The 22,737-nt window shown below is 43.2% G+C and overlaps 1 long non-coding RNA gene across 2 annotated transcripts in view; it reads left to right on the top strand.

Annotated features, from left to right (window-relative positions):
* LOC123851584 (uncharacterized) overlaps positions 1 to 22,737 on the top strand; it is an 80,506-nt gene that overhangs the window by 4,277 nt on the left and 53,492 nt on the right. The window lies entirely within an intron of this gene.

The following is a 22,737-nucleotide window of genomic DNA, read 5'->3' as shown; positions in this document are numbered from 1 at the left end:
ATGTAATTAGTTACAACAAGGTCGTTAGGGTGGGCCCTAATCCAATAGGACTAGTGTCCTTATAAAAAGGGGAAGTTTGGACACACACTTGCACACAGGGAGAACATAGGCAGAGATCAGGGTGATATTTCTGCAAGTCAATGGACAAGATTGCCAGTCAACTACCAGAAGCTGGGGCAGAGGCATGGAATAGATTCTACCTCACAGATCTCAGAAGGAACCAACCTTGCTGATACTTTGATCTTGAACTTCTAGCCTCCAGATCCGTGAGGCAAAAAAAATTTCTGTGGCTTAAGTCATCTAATTTGTTGTACGTAACGGAAGCCCTAGGAAGCTAAAACACCCTCTTCCCCAAATAATCACACTGGCAAACACTTGAGAACCCCAGCTCATTCTTTGGGCCGATTAATTTTTCGCTCTGAGCTCTCTAACACTTACCTTTCCCTGGAGTTTATTCTCTGCCTGTGTTTTTATTTGATGTTGCTTACAATCTTCTTTCCTTCACAGATTCGCTACCATCAACTTTCTAGTCAATATTTTTAATCAAGTGACCTCAGGCTCATTTTCCAGGATGTGATAGACTCATTCCCACATTGAATATAAACTTCTGTCATTCTTGCAGTTTGGGGCCATCTATTTCCCTAAACCAATTTTGGTACAGCTTTTATGAACTCTATTTTATGTATGAAAACAATGATGCCAATAGGGTCAATTACGCGTTTCTAGTCCTATAACCATTAGATGAAAGTTGCAGCTAGAATACGGGCACCCTAGTTCCTAAGTCGACATGTGTCCCACTGCCAGGAATGGCAGGATGATTGTCCGTGTGATGTTCTAGCAGATTATTAGAGTCCTCCTACAGCAACGTGTGAAGCATTGTTCTGGGGCCTCATGTGAGTTCAGTGCTGTGATCGGTTAGAGATGTGTACCGTGCGTATAGGAGGAAGAAGTGGAAGTAGAGTGTTAAACCTGTTCTGTCTACACTAGTTTTGTGAATCTTCCAAATTTTGGCTCATGCTCTTGAGATTTTAATTTGCAAAGAATGCAAAGGAACCCCCAAACGATTAATTTTATGTTGAAAAGATTAGCTAATCTGTCAAGTAGAGTAAAATATACTTTAAAAAAGTCTCGAATGTCAATTAAAAACTTTTTTTTTTTTAAATGGAGGTGGCAGTGGTGTAGACTAAAGAGTGAGCAGGGTCCAAGCTAAGTGGTTTTAAAATGGAGACATCTTTGCTTCTTACTCCATCCTCTTTCTCTTATAGCATGTGCCTTTTGGATCAAAGAGAGTGTTTGGCATCTGTTTCATTCCCACATTCCTCCATCAGTGTTTTCACTTCTCTAGAAGACTGGCCTCTCTCCTGACTACTGAAGGGAATGAAAGAACTGGTAATAGTGGCTGCATGTGGTTCAATAATCACCTCTCTTCAGCTTCATTCAAGATTTGCATTTTAAAGCAGGCTGACAAGAGCTGAGAGGACTTAGTCCGCTTCTCACCCATCCGTTACCCCTCCCCATCGTCTTCACTTCTCCCTTCTTTCAAGTCTTGCCCGCAGATGTTGAGGGGAGCCTGTAGAAAGACAATACTCTGGGTAGGATTTGGGGCCATAAAACTTTCAATTGGCTAGAAGATGTCTTGAGGGATGGGAAGAGGGATCGGTTTTGAAACCAGACTCCCCAGGGTTCAAATCCTGATTCTGCCATTCACTCACTAGGTGAACTTACACAAGTAGTTTAATTATCTTTGATCTCAATTCTTCCTTCTAAATCATGGGGACAGGACACGGATAAGCATTCCTATTGTGGACTTGATATGATGAGTCCACAATATAATGGATATAAAGAACATTAGGCAGAGTATTCATTCATTTAGGCACGCACGCATGTATGCATCCGCCATTCATTTAGAGCATGTTTATGGAGGGTCTGCTATGTTTTAGGCTCCGGGGATTTAAAGATAAACATGACATGGTTTCTATTCACGATGTTCTCAAAGTCTGGTGGGGGAATCACACGTTCCACCAATTCCAAGGATCATGTGCCAAAGTCATGAGCCTACGGGCACCCAGGAGCTATTCCACAGGAGGAAAGGGGTGGTGACAGGGAACATCCCCTAGAATAAATATGGAAAGCTGAAGCTAAAGAGATGAAAGAGGTGCTTTTCGGGATGTGATAGAAGAGTGGCCACCAAAGCCAGAGGAATTTTCCCTTCATTGAGGAGCAGTGCTGTCTCTATGGGAAATGCTCATTTTTGGCTCTGCCTCATTTCTGGGGACTTGGAATTTGAGTCATCCCTGAAGGATCTTGTGAGATGAAGCCCTTCTTCTGTGTTAAGGAATGATGTTATCTACAGGATGAGATAAAGGGACAGCATGTTGGCAGTTGAGAGTACCAGTCCTCCTTCGGCCCCAGGAGTCTGGGGGTTGGTCCCATGGGGGCTGTTTCTGGGGAGGGAGGAGGCAGGTGGCCTAGGGACACAGCCCCATCTAGGGAAGGTGGAGACATACAGCGTGGGCCTCCCTGAAGAGGCCTGCAGTTACCCGTTTATATTTAGCCAATAAAATGAAATGTGCCTGTGGAGGGTGGATGTAAGTTATTATTTATTGCTTTGCAGAAAACTCCCACACAGGGCTCTCTGGCAAGGGAAACTTTGCAAAGAATTTCTGGCAGCAGCAAGGTATGCCTTTTATTTCCAGTGGGCTAAATGCTTTGCTTCCAATGTTTGTCAACGTGTCACCATTAAGAAGGGAAACAAAATCGAAGGACGCATTTCTGGCCAAACTTATTCATTAGGTAACCTGTATATATTGAGCACCTCCTCTGTTCTAGATGCTGGGGGTAGAGTGGTAGCTAAGTCAGATGGCCCTGTTCTGAGGGAAGTGGTAAAGACAGATGATAACAGCTAATAACATTTGGGGGTGTGGGCCCAAGAATCACCCCCTCTCCATTCTGGGTTCTGATGATAGAGGGTCATGAGACACATGAAAACCAAGATGTCATCAATGGCTGGGAAATACCGGATAGTCCACCAAATTCAGAACTCTCTGGTATCAGACAGATTGGAGAAGCTGGATGAGATTTGAAGCCAAAGTAGGACCTTCCCACTCTTTTCTCCAAATCTAGACCTTGGGACCTGTGCCCAAAAAGTCCTTAGCTCTCTCACCCAGCCAGCCTCAGACCTGTTGCCAGAAAACTAGAGAAAGAACAACTGTGGGAGACGGGCCAGCGTAGCCTTCCATATCCCACACTCTAGAGCTAATTAGGCAGAAAATAATTGCTCCGTTGCTCCAAAACAGGCCAGTTTCTTTGGTCACAAAGGCTTATATATTCTTATTCTGTCTCCAGGTCCTCTCTTTGGGAAACTGCCCCTCCTCCTTGCCAGATGCTTCTGGAGAGCCTTGCCAGCCAAGGGGTGGGAACACATACTGAAGCTGGCCAATCAGAACACTGTTCATATAACCCAGCCAATCAGGGATCCTTGCTGGGGTTGATGTGGGTTGTGAGAGACAAAGGGTCTCTGCGATCTCTGAGATGCACTGTGAGGAGGTGGAAAGATCACCTGGAGCTTTCTTTGCCAGCAGGAAGAAGGAATGTAGCTTTAGCATGAAGTGACTCCTACCAGGGGTGTGGCCCCTTGGGCATCACTCTAACTTCAGAATCCCAGAATAGGGCGTGGAATATGTCCCTCAGGCTGGAGATAAATATAAATATAAATATAAATATAAATATAAATATAAATATAAATATAAATATAAATATAAATATAAATATAAATATATATACATATGAGAGGGAAGGAGATTGATTTTAAGGAATTGACTTGCCCCATTATGGAAACTGGCATGTCCAAAATCAGATGGGGTAGGCCAGCAGGTTGGAGGCTCAGGAAATTGTTGCAGTTCGAGTCTAAAGGTAATCTGCTGGCAGAATTCCTTCTTGCTTGGGGAAAGTCAGTCATTGTTCTAGTAAGCTTTCAACTGATTAGATGAGGCCCACCCACATTATGGAGGGCAATGTGCTTTACTCAAATTGGGAGTCCACCAATTTAAATGTTAATCTCATCCCCCTTCCGCCCACCCCCCCAAAAAACTCCACCTTCACAGAAACATTCAGATTAATGTTTGACCCAATATCTGGGCATCATGGCCCAGCCAATTCGACACATAAAATTTACTACCACAGGGATCCAGTCTTTGAGGCCCCGCATTGGTCAGTCCATAGAAATGGCTGCCCCCAAGAAGGGATGTAACCTTTGGGGAGGTAGCCCCATCCCACGGAGGAGAGAGAGTCAACATTCTTGGCAGCTGAGGGAGCAAGTGTCTCTGGACAACACGTCCCAACTCTGCTGCACCTCCTTATGGCTGACTCAGGCCCTGTGCATCTTGCAGTCACTCACTCTTCATTGGGCGGTCATTCTCTCTCCTTACTGATACCCACTCTCTGGGGCAGGACCTGAGTCTCCTCACAGCCCAGGCCTGGGACACTACAATTTGTTATTTGGTTGTTTGCAGGACTTTCCTAGAAGGATGTTTCCTCTTTTCCAGCTTTCTAGTCAATATGAAAACATGGTAACTTCTTAAAAACAAGACAACACCCTGCCTTTTCTCTGTCTTGCCAACAGTTCTGATTTTTTAAAAAAGAGGGCTTAAAATATTTTTGAACACGAAGAACCTAATCTTTCTGGAGGAAGTCACTGGTAGTAACAAGCTTCCCATAAAGAAATGACCCCTGACCTCAGTTGTTTTGTAGAGAGGCCTCAGCTGGCCATCTCCTCCCTGAAGTGAAAGCTGCTAATGAGTTGCAGCATTCCAGAATGGAGTGTGGTGGTGTCTTCTCCCTCCCTGCCTTCCGGCCCCCCCTCCTCCTACCCTCCCTTCCTCTCTCTTCTCCAATTGCCTAGAGTCAAATATATGAGATTCTAGCCAGGGGAGGGCAGAAGAAGGAGGAAAGAGGGAGAACATGATAAGTCCGCTAAAGAGATGGCCCTCAGTTATTTAGTGGTAAGCAATGGCCCACGTCCCCTATTCCGGGGCTCCTCAGAGGGCAGTCTATGAACCAGCATCATCAGTGAACCCAGTAGAACTTCAAATCATAGATCCCTCCCCAGTCCTGCTGAATCACAGACTCTTGCAGGTGAAGACCAGGAATCTATGTTTTCACAAGCCCTCCTACTGATTTCTGTGCATGCTTATGTTTGAGAAAAACTGTAAAACCTCTTTCCTCCCAACCACACTTTGGAGCTAGCGTAAGCAGAGTGGGCAACTGGCGATCATTCAGAGAATTTAGGGAGCAGCTAAATACGCTCCCCTCCACTCTCCCGTCTATGCAGAAGTCATCTACTTCCCACAGCATCTACTACCCGTGCCTAAAATCCCTCCATTAGAGCCAAAGTGTGGGCTGCCAGTCGGTCTCTGTGAAAATGCACCTTTCTTACCCCTTTCAACACACCATCTACTTCTACCTTTTGTTTCCCCTTTTCCCTCCTCAAGGAAAAGCTTTGGAAGAGAATGTTCAGACATAATGTAAATGGCAGGGATTCTAGAAACTGGGGTGGTTGGTAATCATGATGGTGGTGCAAGCTACTTTAAACTCAAGATGTTCAAATCTCAAGGTACTGGTCATAGGTGACAACTGACCTGAGCTTATTGGTCACACATCTAAGGACTGACCCACTATCTGACACCTGGTCGTATCGTTATAGCATTTCTCTAGACCCCAAGGTCACTGGAGTCAATGACTCTGTGTTCCGTGTAAGTCTATTTTCTTAATAGTAAGAAAATTAGCTTTTAGAAGTTTGTTGTATCATCTGTGAAGTAAAAGGAAAGACACTAATTTATACTTAGGTTTCCCTAAGTGTTTTGAGAGCATGCAGAGTCTTGTGTACCTAATGGTTTTAACATAAAAAATTGAGGGAGGTTGGGAACACATTCCCCATAGCCTCCTAGTGCCAAGCTCCTTGGACATGCTCTTTCCAGCAGAGTGGGGCCTGAGAGCAGGACTATGAGAACTGCTGTCCTTGCCTCGCCCACCATCATCCAGGTGTTACCATTGTCCAGAGGGCCTCAGTTAATACCCAGCATGGTACTGGCTCTTAAAAATGGTAATTTCTGGAATTGTGATGATTTTTCCTCACATAGCACAAACTGAATAGGAAAAATAACTGCCCACCAAGGGAGAATTGAGAAGCTTTGTGTTTCAAGGGCTCCTTCTGAAGAATGTTAGTTTTTTTTTTGTTTGTTTTGTTTTTAAACCAAGGGATGCAAAAGCCATTCGAGAAAGTGTGAACTAAGCTTGTCTGAAATAATGTAGCCAGGTCAGGTGTTTCAAATTCAGAACTGTGAGCCAGGAATTAGGCCTTGAAGATTCTCTTCTTGCCACCCTACCCTCCATGTCTCTGGGCAATGTCCCTGGTTTCCCTTGGACCAAAATGACAATTATCAGACAGTCTGAGAGATAATTTTGTAATGTTGCTATGAGACCACTTTAACTCTCTGAAAACTTAATCTAAATGGTGCTATAGACTATTATGGGGCAAAAGGATTTGAGTTATTTGAGAAAACAGTTTCTAAACAAATAATATAGGAAGTAATCTGTAAAAGGCAGGATGCTGGAGGTTTGCCAGAGGCTGTCTTAACTCAACCTAGGTGGGAAGAGGAGGTAGACCGAAGTGTATCTCCACTTATGGATGTGTATTTACATCAAGTCATGATGGAAGGAAGCTTATGTGCTTTTTTTTAAAAAAAAGATTTATTTATTTATGTGAGAGAGAGCACGTGGTGCACATGGGGGAGGTAGAGGGGCAGAGAGAGGAGAAAGAGAATCCTAAGCAGGCTCCACGTGGAGCCCGACACAGGGCACTCTCACGACACCGAGATCATGACCTGAGCTGAAATCAAGAGTTAGGCGCTTGACCGACTGAGCCCCCCAGGGGCCCCAGAAGCTTATGTTCTTATCGCTGGTGATTTGGAGGCAGTCACTGAAACAGCCTTCACTCAATGGAGCAATGAGTTCCAAATATCCTGCTTGTTAGAGGCCTCCAGCTCCCTCTGGGAGATATTCCTGAGCACCCTGCATCATGCAGACAGGACCCTAGCCTCACAGACCTCATGGGCTGTTGGGGAGTAGGGGAGCCCTAAAGATCTTCCTGGTAGCCTTTTAAGTGGAATATCATCCTTGTCCCCTCATTCTCAGTTCCCAGGCCTGCTAGGGAAAGGCAGGAGGACCACAGGGTTATTGTGCCCTGTTTCTCTGGAGCACTTAGAATGTTCCAAATTGAGTGAGATGGCTTCAGATGGTATATTAGCCAGGGTTTTTCAGAGAAGCAGAACCAAGAGGATATCTATATATCTCTGTATATTTCAGACTGGAAGTTACACCATCAGCTCTCTTGGTTCTCTGACTGCAGATCTTGAAACTTCTCAGCCACTATAATCATATGATTCTTGATAATACATCAAGTGTATTCTTTATAATAAATATATACACATATAGATCATTATATATACATATAAATTATATACGTACACATTTACATGTTTATTTATAGGCATCAGATCAGACAATTATGGAGGCTAAGTCTCAAGACCCAGGAAGAGCTATGCAGAATATATGGGGAGAAAAACTAGCACAACTTAAGAGTAAAAAGCAAACAGTTCAATTAGAAAATGGACAGCAAACACAAAAAACAAATTCTCTAAAGAGGATGTATGGATGGAAACAAGCACATGAAAAGATGTTCAACATCATTACCTGTCAGGGAAATGCAAGTTAAAACCAGCACTGCTGTCAGTACATATCTATCAGAGTGGCTAAAATAAAAAAAAGTGCCAACACCAAATGCTGGTGAGGATGCAAAAAATTGGATTGCTCATGCATTGTTGGCGGGACTATAAAATGGTTTAGCCACTTCCAAAACCATGTGACAGTTCTTTATAGAATTAAACATACAATTACTATATAACTCAGCAATTGCACTCGGGAATGTATCCCTAAGAATGAAAATTTATATTCTCACAAAATCCTCTATACACATGTTTGTCACAGCTTTATTTGTGATAGCTAAAAACTGGAATCAGCTCAGTTAACAAATGGACTACTTGCACTCAGTCCTTGTCTCAAGATCTGCTTTTAGAGATCGCTAAGACACATATGAAGAAAACTAACAGTATGAAAGCAGAAACCCAGGAAAGCAAACATAACAGACTCCTGGGGAAACAAGTAATTCAGCAAATGAAACAATGTAAAACACCATGACCCCCACAACACTTAAATTTATATTAACAGATTCATTTAACAAGATGTTGCAGCTATAAAATGAGAACAAGCTGCTATTTAAATGGAACAATTAGGGCGCCTGGGTGGCTCAGTCGTTAAGCGTCTGCCTTCGGCTCAGGTCATGATCCCAGGGTCCTGGGATCGAGTCCCGCATCGGGCTCCCTGCTCGGCGGGAGGCCTGCTTCTCCCTCTCCCACTCCCCCTGCTTGTGTTCCTGCTCTCGCTCTCTCTCTCTGTCAAATAAATAAAATAAAATCTTAAAAAAAAAATAAATGGAACAATTAGGGAACAACAACAACAAAAGGATTTCTGGAAGTTAAATTTGTGATTGGTAAAATACAAACAAAAAAATGTAATAGTTGAAACTTGAAGATCATGTCTGGAAATTTCCCAGAATAGAGAGACAGAAGACATATTGCCTCACCCTCTGATAAAAAGAACAGTTAAGCACCACAGAGAATTAAACCAGGAGTTCCATTGCTCCTCCCCACAGATTTGCTTTCTTCCTCTGTCATTCACTCCTAAATATTGTATGATTGTCATGGTGCTTTTCTCTTAAGCAATGAGTCATTTAGAACTGTGCCTTCTAGATGATATAATACTTTATGTGGAAAACCCAAAAGACTCCACCCCAAAACTGCTAAAACCCATTCAAGAATTCAGTAAAGTGGCAGGATATAAAATCAATGCACAGAAATCAGTTGCATTTCTATACACCAACAACAAGAGAGAAGAAAGAGAAATTAAGGAGTCGATCCCACTTACAATTGCACCCAAAACCATAAGATACCTAGGAATAAATCTAACCAAAGAGACAAAGAATCTGTACTCAGAAAACTATAGAATACTCATGAAAGAAATTCAGGAAGACACAAAAAAATGGAAAAACATTCCATGCTCATGGATTAGAAGAACAAATATTGTGAAGATGTCAATGCTACCTAGAGCAATCTACACATTTAAAGCAATCCCTATCAAAATACCATCAACTTTTTTCAAAGAAATGGAACAAATAATCCTAAAATTTGTATGGAACCAGAAAAGATCCCGAATAGCCAGAGGAATGTTGAAAAAGAAAAGCAAAGCTGGTGGCATCACAATTCCAGACTTCAAGCTCTATTATAAAGCTGTCATCATCAAGACAGTATGGTACTGGCACAAAAACAGACACATCGATCAATGGAACAGAATAGAAAGCCCAGAAATGGATCCTCAACTCTATGGTCAACTAATCTTCGACAAAGCAGGAATATCCAACGGAAAAAAGACAGTCTCTTCAACAAATGGTGTTGGGAAAATTGGACAGCCACATGCAGAAGAATGAAACGACCATTTCCATACACCATACACAAAAATAGACTAAAAATGGATGAAAGACCTAAATGTGAGACAGGAATCCATCAAAATCCTTGAGGGGAACACAGGCAGCAACCTCTTCGACCTCAGCTGCAGCAACTTCTTCCTAGAAACATCGCCAAAGGCAAGGCAAGCAAGGGCAAAAATGAACTGTTGGGACTTCATCAAGATAAAAAGCTTTTGCACAGCAAAGAAGACATGAACAGATATTTTTCCAAAGAAGACATCCAAATGGCCAACAGACACATGAAAAAGTGCTCAATATCGCTCAGCATCAGGGAAATCCAAATCAAAACCTCAATGAGATACCACCTCACACCAGTCAGAATGGCTAATATTAACAAGTCAGGAAACGACAGATGTTGGCGGGGATGCGGAGAAAGGGGTGGGAAGGCAAGCTACACTATTGGTGGGAAGGCAAGCTACACTATTGGTGGGAATGCAATTGGGGGTGCAGCCACTCTGGAAAACTGTATGGAGGTTCCTCAAAAAGTTGAAAATAGAGGGCGCCTGGGTGGCTCAGTTGGTTAAGCGACTGCCTTCAGCTCAGGTCATGATCCTGGAGTCCCGGGATCGAGTCCCGCATCGGGCTCCCTGCTCGGCAGGGAGTCTGCTTCTCCCTCTGACCCTCCCCCCTCTCATGTGCTCTCTCTCATTCTCTCTCTCAAATAAATAAATAAATAAAATCTTTAAAAAAAAAAAAAGTTGAAAATAGAGCTACCATATGATCCAGCAATTGCACTACTGGGTATTTACCCCAAAGATACAAATGTAGGGATCCGAAGGGCTATGTGCACCCCGATGTTTATAGCAGCAATGTCCACAATAGCCAAACTGTGGAAAGAGCCAAGATGTCCATCGACAGATGAATGGATAAAGAAGATGTGGTATATATATACAATGGAATATTATGCAGCCATCAAAAGGAATGAGATCTTGCCATTTGCAACGACGTGGATGGAACTGGAGGGTATCATGTTGAGTGAAATAAGTCAAAAAGAGAAAGACATGTATCATATGATCTCACTGATATGAGGCATTCTTAATCGCAGGAAACAAACTGAGTGTTGTTGGAGTGGGGGGTGGGGTGGGAGGGATGGGGTGACTGGGTGATAGACACTGGGGAGGGTATGTGCTCTGGTAAGCGCTGTGAATTGTGCAAGACTGTTGAATCTCAGATCTGTACCTCTGAAACAAATAATGCAATATATGTTAAGAAAAAAAAGAAGAAGAAGAAGAAGAAGAAGGTAGTGGGAGGGGAAGAATGAAGCGGGGGAAATCAGAGGGGTAGATGGACCATGAGAGACGATGGACTCTGAAAAACAAACAGGGTTCTAGAGGGGAGGGGGGTGGGAGGATGGGTTAGCCTGGTGGTGGGTATTGAGGAGGGTACATTCTGCATGGAGCACTGGGTGTTGTGCACAAACAATGAATCATGGAACACTTCATCTAAAACTAATGATGTAATGTATGGGGATTAACATAAGAATAAAAAATAAATAAATAAATTCTATTTTGTTCATACAAATAAACATTTCATGACTAAAAAAAAAAAAGCTTTTGCACAGCAAAGGAAACAGTCAACAAAACCAAAAGACAACTGACAGAATGGGAGAAGATATTTGCAAATGACATGTCAGATAACGGGCTAGTATCCAAAATCTATAAAGAACTCATCAAACTCAACACCCAAAGAACAAAAAATCCAATCAAGAAATGGGCAGAAGACATGAACAGACATTTTTCCAAAGAAGACATCCAAATGGCCAACAGACACATGAAAAAGTGCTCAACATCGCTCGGCATCAGGGAAATCCAAATCAAAACCTCAGTGAGATACCACCTCACACCAGTCAGAATGGCTAAAATTAACAAGTCAGGAAACGACAGATGTTGGCGAGGATGCGGAGAAAGGGGAACCCTCCTACACTGTTGGTGGGAATGCAAGCTGGTGCAGCCACTCTGGAAAACAGTATGGAGGTTCCTCAAAAAGTTGAAAATAGAGCTACCTTTTGACCCAGTAATTGCACTACTGGGTATTTACCCCAAAGATACAAAAGTAGTGATCTGAAGGGGCATGTGCATCCCAATATTTATAGCAACAATGTCCACAATAGCCAAACTATGGAAAGAGCCTAGATACTCATCACCAGATGAATGGATAAAGAATATGTGGTATATAGATATACAATGGAATACAAACCAGCCATCAAAAAATTTAAATCTTGCCATTTACAATGATGTGGATGGAACTAGAGGGTATTATGCTAAGCGAAATAAGTCAATCAGAGAAAGACAATTATCATATGATCTCACTGATATGAGGAATTTGAGAAACAAGACAGAGGATCATAGGGGAAGGGAGGGAAAAATGAAACAAGATGAAAACAGAGGGGAGACAAACCATAAGAGACCCTTAATCTCAGGAAACAAACTGAGGGTTGCTGGAGTGGAGGCGGGTGGGAGGGATGGGGTGGCTGGGTGATGGACATTGGGGAGGGTATGTGTTGTGGTGAGCGCTGTGAATTGTGTAAGACTGATGAATCACAGACCTATACCCCTGAAACAAATAATACATTATGTGTTAATAAAAAAGAGAGAGGGAAGAGTAGATAAAGGTGATTTAAACATGTAAAAAAAAAAAAAAGAACTGTGCCTTCTAGTGTCTAAATATAAAGGATTTCTTTTCTTTTTTTTGAAGGGTGTTTTGGTTGCTGATTGCTATTTTCATTGTATTTTGATCAGATAAATTGATGTCTACTACCCACTCTTTAAAACTGGCTGAGATTCCTGGTCACGTGGGCAATGATTGCTTCCTAAGCACATGTTCCATGTGTGATTAAAAGGAAGGGAAAGCACTAAATTTGGATGCAGCATTCTAAATACCCATCAAGTGTTTTCATTGTGTCGACTAATTATTCTAAATTTTTTTTGTCAAGCTCCATCTATCAGTTTTTGAGAACAAAGTGTTTATTAGTGGCATCTCTGAATGTGGATTTTCAGTTTTTGTTGTGAAATTCTGTCAACTTTTCTGTTTTTCTAGTCGATATCATTAAATATTTGCAGTTATTATACTTCTTTAAAGATTTTATTTATTTATTTATTTATTATTTATTTTTATTTGAGAGAGAGAGGAAGAGTGCATGCAGGGGAGGAGCATGCTCGTGGGAGAGGGACAAGCAGACCCCAAGCTGAGTGCAGAGCCCGACACAGGGCTCGATGCCATGACCCTGGGATCATAACCTGAGCCGAAATAAAGAGTTGGATGCTTAACCTTCTGAGTCACCCAGGTGTCCCATTATTATTGTACTTTTTAGATGGAATTTCCCTTGTTATCATTATATAACATTATCTGTATCTATTAATGATTTCCACTATAAATTGTATTTTATTTGATATTGATTATTTTGGCTACTACTATACATTTCTAAATCTCTTTATGTTTAACCTTTAGGTAACTTTTTGTTTTGAGTAACTACTATACATTTCTAAATCTCTTTATGTTTAACCTTTAAGTGACTTTTTGTTTTGGGTATATCTTTTAGATAGCATGTAACAAGATTTTGCTTGCTAAAATTTAACCTAGAGACTTGTACTTCTGGGAAGATGGAATAGATATATTTTTCCCCATTCTCTACCCCTAAGTACAACTAAAATCCCTGAACATTATGTATGAAACAAACATAAGACTAAGAAGGCAGACCAAGTAGGGACTGGAGGACCCAGGGGATGACCTGGTGTTGAGTTCTCCATGTTTTCATTTTGCCTAAGTGTATCCCAGACTGGATAATGGAGAAGCTGGTACCTGGAAACACCAATGGGGACCAATGAAGCCCCAAGAAAAGCTTGCTTTCTCTAGCCAAAGAGGCAGTCTAGGAAGACAGAAAACTTTTATTTTTTTATTTTTTAAAAATATTTTATTTATTTTTTGATAGTGAGAGGGAGAGATAGCAAGAGAGGGAATACAAGCAGGGGGAGTGGGAGAGGGAGAAGCAGGCTTCCCGCTGAGCAGGGAGCCCGATGCGGGGCTTGATCCCAGGACCCCGGGATCATGACCTGAGCCAAAGGCAGACGCTTAACGACTGAGCCACCCAGGCGCCCAACAGAAAACTTTTAGACAATGACAACCTTACTCCTGCCAAACCCCACAGAAAAAACTATATCCCCATCTCCACCATTGCCAGAAAAGTCCCTACACTTGTACCCTTGGAAGGTTGTTATGAGATGCTCTAGCTGTTTTGATTACCATGTAGTTTTGGAGAAGGTCAAATAGGGAACCTAGACTTTAGTTTAGCAACCCCTGCCCTTCACATTGCCAATCAATATCATGTGGGGACCCTCTGTACCTGGCAATATTGAGGCACCCATGTCCCTCCCCACTAGTGAGGTGTCAAGGGAGATATAGTAGGAAGTCCAGACTTTCACCACTGCTCAGCAGTAATGAAGATCCCTCTCCCTCCACCAAAGTCTGCGGGGACCATTTGGACAGCCTAGACTACCACCCTCACCATGTATTAATGAGGCATGTCTTCCCACCTGGGTGTCACTGGAGGATGACTGGAGAGTCTGGATTTCTAAACCCAACTGGAAGTAAGGAGATGGCACCCCATTCACCCACCAGAGCTGCGTCATCAGCGACCTGCTAAAACATGAGATTTAAATAAGATCTAGTCTCAAAAAATAGTACCCAAAATGTCCAGGATCAATAAAAAATAATGTGTATCATATTAGGAACTGAGAATATCTCAAACTGAATGAGAAAAGTCAATTGACAGATCCCAACCCTGAAATGTTACAGATGCTTAGAATCGTCTGGTATTTGCCATCATAAAAATGCTTCCCTGTATGGCCAGGAGCATGGGAATCAAGCTTATGCCCAAACTTGGCACAAATCCATGTTCTGGTCACTCACTAGTAACTATTTCTATTTCATTATATGGCTTGGGAATGATAAACAGGCAAGGATTTTCTGTCCTCATTCATGGAACAGATCATCATTTTCCTGGCTCTGTGTGATGCACAGGACCTCAGGCTCAAATCCCAAACCCATGTGATCAAAATCCCCATCTTATTCCCTCTCCTCAATTCGATGGAGAGCGTGGATCAAATTTCACTCATTGCTGTCACCATAGGTTCTCTCTTCATTTTTGATACCTGGACATTTTCCCATTTTAACCTTTGAGATCAGTGATATGTGTTTAAACATCACACTTCGTCCATAGCATGTCTGTGTATTCAAGTAGGACAGGTGATTCTTGCTTGTAGTCTGACATCTTTACTAGAAGGTACATTGGCTCTTTCTCCCAGTTCACTAATGTGCTCTTTGGCTATGACCTTTCTATTATCCAATTTATTGTTTTTGTAAAGGGTACATTTATCATCTGTGGCTTGCTTCCAGTGGGAGCAGGGATGGATATGCTACTAGTCGTGATGAGCTATTCCCTGGGCTTGGTGGCTCCCGGCTCCTTTTGGGAATCACCAACTTTGCAGATCAAAGCACTGGGTACTCAGTACCACAATACCATGGAGAGGGAGAGGGACAGGAAGAATATGGAGGTGATCCCAATAGAATTTTCCTTTTGATGTGTCTTCGATCTGCTCATTTCATGTATTGACTCTTAGCTTGGCGTATCTCTAGGGTACTCCTACCTTTTGGAGCAAGTTTCTCTGAACACACTTTGGACTGTGGCTTCCTCTTTCAATCCAATTCCATCTGTCTTTTATATCATTCAGGTATGCCTCATAATTTCTGGTCCACCTGGCACTTCTTGTTCCCTGGTATTTCCATGGATTTATTCTTTCAAAAATATCTTTTCTCTCATTTCTAAAGATTTTGCAAAGAAAGGTGAGGCTAGCACAAGTTCTCAAGCTGTTATCCCCTGAATATTTTCGCTATTATTGAAACCTTAAAAAACATGTACCATTTTTTTAAAGGGAAAAATACCGGTAAAATATTATTCTGAAAAAGTGTTCATGATAACCACTATACGAGAACATCCATTTTTTTTTTTTTTAAGTAGGCTTTTGCACAGGGTTTGACCTCACGACCCTGAGATGAAGACCTGAGCTGAGATCAGGAGTCAGACGCTTAACTGACTGAGCCGCCCAGGCGCCCTGAGAACATCCAATTTTTAAGAGTAAATTGATATAAAAAGACTTGCCCTGTCAGATATTAAAAGATATTTTAAAGCCAGGTTATTGATAAGAATGTGGTAGGACAAAATAGATAGATCAATGAAATAGATTAGGACATCCAGACACAGAATTTAGTATATAATAAATGTTGGTATTTTAAATCATTAGACAAAATATTGTGTAGACACAAATGGCTGACTATTTAATAATCTTTGGGTAGGAAAGAGCTCTTCTAAGCAGATACCACATCCAGAAACCCAAAGTGGAAAACTGGTAAGATTTGATGAATTAAAAATAACATTTCCAGTAGAGTGACAAAAATCATAGACTTAAAATATAATTAGTAAACTAGGAATGTTCCTGCAGGGGCACCTGGGTGGCTCAGTCGATTAAGCGTCTGCCTCTTGATTTCGGCTCAGGTCATGATCTCACGAGCCCTGCATTGGGCTCCCCGCTCAGTGGAGAGTCTGCTTGGGATTCTCCCTCTCCTTCTTCCTCTGTCCCTCCCCCGCAACTCGTGCGTGTGTGCACGGTGCTCTCTCTCAAAAAAAGAAATGCTCTTGCAGTGTGGGTAATAAACAAAGGGTTAATTAGCATCACTAATATTTAAATATCTAGATGAGTGCTTTATGAGAAAAATGGGTAAAAACCATAAACAATTGAGCAAAGAAGACATATAGATAACTAATAACACAAAAATGCTATGCTTTGTATGGAAAATAATATCTATAGACTATTATTAAACGTTTGGGTTGGCAAATACTGGCAAGAATAAAATACTCAAAGGTGGCATGGGCGTGGTGCCTATAGGCCTATAGGTGGGAGTATCTATTCAACCCACAGGGAGGGCTGATTGTGTCAGTATATTTCATCCAGATGACTGATTTCTAGAAACATAGCCTAAGAAAATAATCAGACAAATGGACAAAGATGTATCTATACAAGGTAGGTTTAGCATTATGTTATTTGTGGTAGGGAAAATGTGTAACAACCTATGTATCCATCAGTAGGGAAATGGTTAAAGTGGTGTTTGTCAAGCATGGATGTGTATGTGGTTTTTCCCACCAAGGGATGTTTGGCAATGTCTGGAGACATTTTTGATTGATACCCTGGGGGAGAAAGGAGTGCTATTGGCACTGTAGGGATAGAGGTCAGGGATGCTGCTGAACATTCCAGAATGCCAGGACTACAGACAACTCTCCACCCCAAGTATCAATAGTTTTGAGGCTGAGAAACCTTGACATAAATGATGGCACATTCATGGAATGAAAAACTTTTTATCTATTAAGTATGAGGCTGTATATTTCTATTTATTGAAAGACAGCCAGAAAATACTGTGAAGAAAAAGTAACTGGTTATAAATCACAGGCAGCAAAACAAAGTTAGACTACGTGGTGGTTGGGACAGTTAAGCTATCTGGTTGTATCCAAATATTTATTGTCTCCAGATTTGCTCTAGATAGTGTATCATCTTTTTCTAAGTAATTGGTAACTACCAAATATTTATATGTAGTTGTCTTAGTGAAGAGAACTTTCTTAATAGCTTCTATTTCTGGAGCACCCAGCTTTTGCTGGGTATTGTGCTAGATGGTTTATTTCACTTTTCTTTTCTTTTTAAAAATAGCCTTTTGTTAGTACCAAAGCAGTACAGGTAAATTATACAAAATCAGAAAGTACGGATAAGCAAGCATTTAAAAATTAAGACATTCTTCACCACCAACGGTTCCATTGCAGCACACAGGTGCATACCCTTCCAGATCTTTCCTTGTGTATGTGTTACACATATATGTAATAAATGAAATCACGGTGTTTTGTTAATGTCCTTTTTTCAGGTTACCATCTGCACTTTCTATTCTAGTACATTTTTGTATCATCGATATCCAGACCATATTCAAACTTTCCCAAATGACCCAATTGTGTCACTGAAAGCTGGTTTATCTTCAAAAAAAGAGAACAGGAAAAACAAAAAAATCCCGAATTCATCACCATTTGAAATAGCTGTTTTGAAAATTGGTAATTAACGGGGAAGAAGTCAGCAGTTATCCTGCCTTTCCATTAGGAGCTGAACTTGGGAGGTAACCGGAAAGCTCCAGTGAATGAAAGAAAGAATGACTTTACCTGGGTACTCCTTGAGTCTTAATTCAGATCTGAATCTCTTGCACACAGTAGGGCTCGACGAATGGGAATTGATTAGTAATGAATGCTAACCACTCGGTGGCAAATAACCAGGAAAAACTCTTCTGAGTGAGACTCTTGGAAAAAACAGACCTAGGAATCATGGCAAAGTCAGCCTCTGAAGAACCAAACTGTCCATTTCCTACAACTGAGAAACAATTCACGTTTTAAGGATCAGGTTTGTTCCATTCTCTGACTGTAGCATTTGAGAGAATCTGTGAGTCCGAACTATTGGCTAGAAGCAACAGAAACTGCTTCCCCTTAATTTATGCCTGAATTGAGTTTATCAGAAGGGCTTTGGGCAGCTCACAGAAGATGTGGGAAGACAAAGAGCCAACAGGAAGAGTCTGCCCATGAGACCCCAGTTGCTAGACACTCGATCCCTGCCCCAGCGGGCACCCCCACCACAGCCCACATGTTACCATGTCTGGCATCCTCTCTCTTCCACCCAGTCACATGGAAAAACCTCCAACAGACCCTACCCTTTTGTGTCATTCTCTTCAGATTCAAAATCCTGGGCTTGAAGACCTGATTGGTCATGTTTAGGCCTTGAACCCATATTTAGCTGTCAGGAGACATGGAAAAAGAAACATTTCCCCAATTTCCACAGCAGGAAGTAGGGCTGCCTCCCACCCTTCCTTTGGGTGGACTTGGGGCAGGCAAAATGGCAGCCCTGACTCCACCTTTAGAGACAAATCCTTCAGAAGTAGTTCACAGATGATTAAATGTTCTCATTATGAAGATGGACCCATATTTTTCTCCTCTATTCCTGGCCTTGGTTCCATTGTCTTCATTGTATAGATGAGGAAGTTGAGCCTCAAAGGTGAGCAAAGTGCCCCAGATACCTCAGCAGTTGGTGAGAGAGGCAAGATTTGAACCCAGATCTTCAGAGCCTTTCCCATTATACTGCAGCCTGGTAATGCCTGTGGCAAGGAAAACAGAGGGAGGAGGGTTGGCTAGAGCTCTCTTGTGGTGACCTCGAAAAGCCTGGGAAGCAGAACCCCCGCAGTGAGTTGCTGCACCACCCACCACCGTGGATTTGCTTTCCCATTCACAGCACAGTTGGAAATCTTGAACTTTCTGCTTCCCGCACAGCAGGGAGGCTGGACGAGAGCTGACCGGGAAGGAGATACTTTGAAAACAAGAGTGTTTAAAGCCACTTCTCAGTGGTCACCACTAGCACCAGCCCCTTTGAAACTGCAGGAGTGTTATCATCTTGGAGCATTTTCCCTTTCTTTAGTATCCAGCTTTTTCAGAAGTACATTCTTTTATGTTCTTAAAAAATGCAGAACTTGGGGGGCGCCTGGGTGGCTCAGTCGTTGAGCGTCTGCCTTCGGCTCGGGTCATGGTCCTGGGGTCCTGGGATCAAGCCCCGTATCGGGCTCCCTGCTCGGCGGGGAGCCTGCTTCTCCCTCTCCCACTCCCCCTGCTTGTGTTCCCTCTCTCGCTGTGTCTCTCTCTGTCAAATAAATAAAATCTTAAAAAAAAGAAAAAGAAAATGCAGAACTTGGAAAGTAAATGTGGTAAGGAAAACACACGGTATTTTCAGATCCAATGTAATTTATTAGGGCGTCCTTGTAGCGTGGATACAACCCCAGACCAGGAATTTTCCCTATATAAATTATCTGCAAAGCAATTCTTCGGAAACAACCACACCACAGGTTCACCGTATGAAGGGTTATGCCCTCCCAAAGAAGTAGAGAGTAACATCATTTTGTGGTAAAATTGTTGCCAGTCCCAGATACCCCTAGAGGGAAACACAGTCCTACCCACGTTAATGAGACCCTGTCGAAGGCATCGGGCCACCAGGTGCCTGGTTCTGACAGTGATGTCTCCTGGAGTTGCTGTTGGCTGCCACATCCTGGCAGGCTTGGGGTCCCAGAGTGTTTCAGGACTGGAGGGCAGGTGATGTGGGGCCCAGTCTCACCATTGTTACCAAGGAGTTGCAAGATCCTAGGTGAGTTCTTTACTTCCTGGGGATTCCATTTCCCCATCTGTGAAATGGGGATATTTGAGCATTTCTCAAGGTGTAAAGTCCAGTGGAAGGGATCATCCCTACTACACAGTCAGGCCATTGAATTGCCCCTCACACGCCTGAACTGAGAAGCCATCACACTTTGCAGTAGGATGTGGCAGAAGTCTCTTGGGGAACGAGAGGGAAATGTAAGGGAATGTTTATGAACTGCCCGGTAGGGATGGCTGAAACTTGATAAGCTCTCCTTGAAGCGACTATGAATAATTCACTGCACACCCCGCCCTCAGCCCCCACTCACCTCTCCCCTGACACTCCCCAGGGGTCCCAGGGGGCCCCGGGGGGCCTCCACGGGCCCATGGGCGTCCAGAAGCCCTGCTTCTCCGGGCACAGCGGTACCCTCCGCAGGCTCAGATACAAGCCCTTTTCCATTTCTCTGCTCCCCCCAACCCCGGTGCAGACTTGGGGGCGTCCATCCCCCTTGTTGGCTTAAAAGTGCATTTCAAGATGAAGATAAAAGTCAAACGATGGCAGGAAACACTCCTTCAGGTAATTTTTATGGCTTCTCTTGAATTCTTTTAAGCAGAGACCTTTCTTGTAAAGGGTGTGAGGTCAAGAGAGATGGCAGTTTGACTGAGCAGAAAGGGAGATTTGTTCTACAGTCCGGGTTTGCATTCCAGTGGGAGACCTGGGCAACGGCTGGTCCTCCTGAGTCTCAGTTTTCTCATCTGTAAAATGAAGAGAAGCCTAGTACCATCCCCGTGGGCGGGTGGCGGGGTGCATGACCTGGCATTCACATACGACTGCTTCACAAAGACAAGCGAGACTAGATTTAACAGAGAGAGAGAGAGAGAGAGTTATTTAAAACCAAAACTGACTTTAGCAACTTCTGCCTTTTAAGGGATGGAGCGAGGGGAAGCAGCAAAGCCTGTGTCTATGGGCACATAAATCTCTATACTGCTCCCTTCTACTTATGGAGGGGACCAGGGGTGCGGGTGGGGACTGGAATTTCAGAGCCTCTGCCAGGCTTCTGAGCTGCCCAGGACCCACAGTAGATGTACTTTGTTTAGCAGACACTGAGTGTCTGTATGTAACATATCCCTGGGGCCAAGTAGAGGCCAAATAGCGAACTATATTACTGTCCATAATAAAGAGTGGTAGAAGCTAGCAAGAGAGGCAGGTATACCCAATGGCAAAGTTTCACCTGCAGAGCAAAGGACAGAGAGAACCTCCCAGTGGCCAGGTGACCCAAAGACTCAGGAGAACAGGAATGCCTGATATTCAGTTTTAGGTTGTATATGTCTGAGATGTAATCTTTCTCCCTGTGCAAACCTTCAGCAAAGTCTGCTCTGCACAAAGACGCTTTGTGTGAATAAATTCAAGAGAAATCAAGGAAAAGGGGGCTTTTTAATTTTTTTTCATGTCAGAATGGACCAGGGAGGAGAAAAAAGCTACTGCAGGTGACAGACAAGTGGGGACAAGACTTGCTGGAGGTGGCCCTGGTGATGACCCCAGGAATTCACAGGATGCTTGGAACACAACATTGGACTTCCCAAAGGAAGAGAGATGGGGATTCAGCCAGTTACATTTTTTAAAAAGATTTTATTTATTTATTTATTTGAGAATGAGAAAGAGAGAAAGACAGAGAGAGTGAGCAAGCAGGGAGAGGGAGAGGGACAAGCAGTCTCCCTGCTGAGCACGGAGCCAGATGCCGTGCTCGACCCCACAACCCTGAGATCATGACCTGAGCCGAAATCAAGAGTTGGAGGCTTACCCGACTGAGCCACCCAGGCGCCCCCAGCCAGTTTAATTTAAATCTCAAAGACAGGTGACCCTAGTCGATATCTGGATTATAAACACATAATTGAGAAACTATATTATAGGAGAAGTAGACGAAGGGACAATAATGATGATTGTGGCTAGAAGAAGGATACGTTTAATATTTTAAAACATTAAAAGTATCCAGCTATATGGGAAGCATAGTAATCATCAGGGCTGTTTGCAATTGTTCCGTGTCTTTTTCCCTCCAGATACAGGGTAAAATTGCATTTCCCTGCCCGTTGAAATTAAATTGGTCATGGACATGCCTTGGCCCATGAAAAGTCAGTGGAAGCTTGTCCCTTCCAGGCACAGACTATAAGAACCAGTGTGTGCCTTACCTGTCCTTTTTCCTCTGCCTCAGTGACTGCTCTGTCACCCTCGGTCCTCAGTGAGGACAACATGAATAAACCTCAATGCCCTGCTTGTTGTTGGGGACACGGAAGTTTAGACAGGAGCAGTGACTGCCTTGGAGCACCCAGAGGCCTTGCCGCAAATCTGCAGCTAGGACCCAGCTCTCCCGCCCCCTAGCAAGCAGCTACCAGAGCCTGAATGTTGTACCTGATGGGAGTGTGGATGGATGATGCCCAGCCTTCTACTTTCAGGCACTGATCAGAACAAGCTCCAGACAGACAGCACGAGCTGCTCAAGGGAAAATTCCTCAGACTTCTGCTCCTGTCTCCTGCCCTGGAGGGTGCTCCACTGGTGCATGCCCTCTCCCCTGGCTTCTCCACCCCCAGTGCACCTGGTCTGAGCATGCACGTGGCTTCTCAATGACAGCACTTGTCAACCCTCTTTGACATCCTTCTGCCTTTGCCCTCTGTCCCCATTGTGCTTCTGGCGGCTCTGGGTAATGGCCTAAGCCAGAGCCACCAAATCACAAAACCTCAGTGACATTCCACAGGAAGTACTCATGCATCTCCTCATCTTCTTCCTGGGAGCAGGGGTCCAGCCTGGGAATCTCATTCTCCCGGTGATGGCAAAGGTACCAGAGAACAAAAAGAAATA

This window comes from Mirounga angustirostris, unplaced genomic scaffold (genome assembly GCF_029215605.1).
Source record: "Mirounga angustirostris isolate CCGP_5_RB_7025 unplaced genomic scaffold, mMirAng1.0.hap1 SCAF_10, whole genome shotgun sequence".
NCBI lineage: Eukaryota > Metazoa > Chordata > Mammalia > Carnivora > Phocidae > Mirounga > Mirounga angustirostris.
The sequence above is the reverse complement of the archived record's forward strand: the minus strand, read 5'-3'. Positions and strand labels throughout refer to the sequence as shown.